Source organism: Limulus polyphemus, unplaced genomic scaffold (assembly GCF_000517525.1).
Source record: "Limulus polyphemus unplaced genomic scaffold, Limulus_polyphemus-2.1.2 Scaffold13112, whole genome shotgun sequence".
Lineage (NCBI taxonomy): Eukaryota > Metazoa > Arthropoda > Merostomata > Xiphosura > Limulidae > Limulus > Limulus polyphemus.
In genome coordinates, this window is record NW_013678722.1 from 5,012 (window position 1) to 6,900 (window position 1,889).

The 1,889-nt window shown below is 36.6% G+C and overlaps 1 long non-coding RNA gene across 1 annotated transcript in view; it reads left to right on the forward strand.

Moving 5' to 3' along the window:
- Positions 1 to 949: 949 nt before the first annotated feature.
- Positions 950 to 1,889, forward strand: part of LOC111084054 — a 4,560-nt gene continuing 3,620 nt past the window's right edge. The window contains exon 1 of the long non-coding RNA XR_002609376.1: positions 950 to 1,083. This is a non-coding gene — a long non-coding RNA (uncharacterized LOC111084054). The remainder of the gene's footprint in view (positions 1,084 to 1,889) is intronic.

Sequence of the window (1,889 nt, forward strand, 5' to 3'; positions counted from 1 at the left end):
AGTTTCATACTGCATAGTTATTGGTGTCTTAGATTAGCGGCTTGTCTGCTAAACTCCGTAATTAGTGTAAGTCTAGGAAGGTCCTGTAGTTACAGTTCTGGTAGAAGGTGTAGACTAGAAGAGTTTCATACTGCATAGTTATTGGTGTCTTAGACTGCATTTGTTTGGGTAGATTCAACTTGCTCGAACATTCTCCTCCTTCTACTGTTTTGTCATTTCCCTTAAATTTTAAATGTCGTCATCTTGTAGTAGAATCTCGATCCGATTCCATTCCACCAAAATAATCCCGACATCAGTGTTGCAATATTTTCTGTTGTAGGGCGGACACTTTCACATCATCCCTTTAAGTTAATAGTGGGAAATCAGTTTCATTTAACGATTATTTCTTCACCTCCGACCATTAACTTAACCAACATTCGCTAATAGGCCTAACTATGTCTAACAGAAATGGTTTGTAGGCGCTATACCCATTAATTACATCATTGAACTCCAATTTTAGCGTTATGCGTCCTCACTTTTATCGCTAAACCATATATATATGTGTGTGTGTGTGAGGGGGGAGGAACAAGTGAAAATCGTCGTTTAGCATATCTTTGCCACAATTTTGATACACGAGTGTTATATGGATACCTAATTTAGTTCAATTTACGGATATCAAATTACACTAATTTTTATGTTTTCGATTGAAGTTGAAGAGACAGAGGTGTCGCTATGTGCTTAAAAAGAATCTGGGCTCGGGCGTGGAAATTTTTGGCGTTTCAATATGGTTTCCGATTCTGATTTTTTGAGACACCAATTGGGGGATTCGGTGCATTGTCAAGTAGAATCGGGGCCAGAGCCCCGTGTGCCAGCGCCTAGCAACGCCTCTGCCTGTTGATGAGGTATGTTATTTTGATTTAGCAAAAACTGAACAATGATGAGTATAATCATTATTACATTTTTTTTTTTTTACAGGGATTTATATTTTCAAGGCGTACATCAAATAATACTCTGTCACATGCACTGAACTCTCTTAAAGGATCACGTTGGAAAAAAGTGAGAGGAGTGCTTTCGCCATCCTTTACAACCAGGAAATTGAAAACAGTAAGATGTAATAAATATTAATAGATGTTAGGCTATGATAGTTTATGTTAGAAAATAATATGGTTAGGAACCGGTCGTGCTGGAGGGAAACTAGAGGCCATATTTTCTGAATTCGACTTCCTACATTTTCACTATACATAATGGGACTATTTGTAAGATGTCTATGATTTCTAAACTTGAAACAAATTATTTACAATAAACAAAATATAGGGGCTTGCACTCTTTCTAGCTTGCCCTCCAGTGGCCCAGCGGTATGTCTGTGGACTTACAACGCTATAATCCGGGTTTCGATACCCGTTGTGGGCAGAGCATAGATAGCCATTTGTGTAGTTTTGTGCTATATTACAAACAAACGTCTTCAGTAAGTTAAAAAAAAAACTTTTATTGATATTTATTTAAGCATTTTCAAGACCCTAGAAAGGACTGTCTTAACAAGTAGCTTAAAAACTTGAAATAATCTATATACTACTAAAACTCTGAGATTGTTTGTTTGCTTATCTGTAATTGAATACAGCAAAAACGGCGCACAATAGCACCATATTTGTAATGAAATGAGAATAGAAACAGAATAAAACAAGTTTCGTTAAAATCGGGCCACGGGTTACCGAGTTAGTCCCGTTTTTCGGGCACTTTAATGAACATTTGTAGATGAATGTAGGTACACAAGATGGCGCCACATATCGGTTTACCTATCTATCTATTCGTTTTCCACCTGATGAATCACTTTAAAATATCTTCTATTCAACAATATATGCACAACAGAAATTAAATGATGAGATGAAAATGAGTTATAACGGCGAATAGAA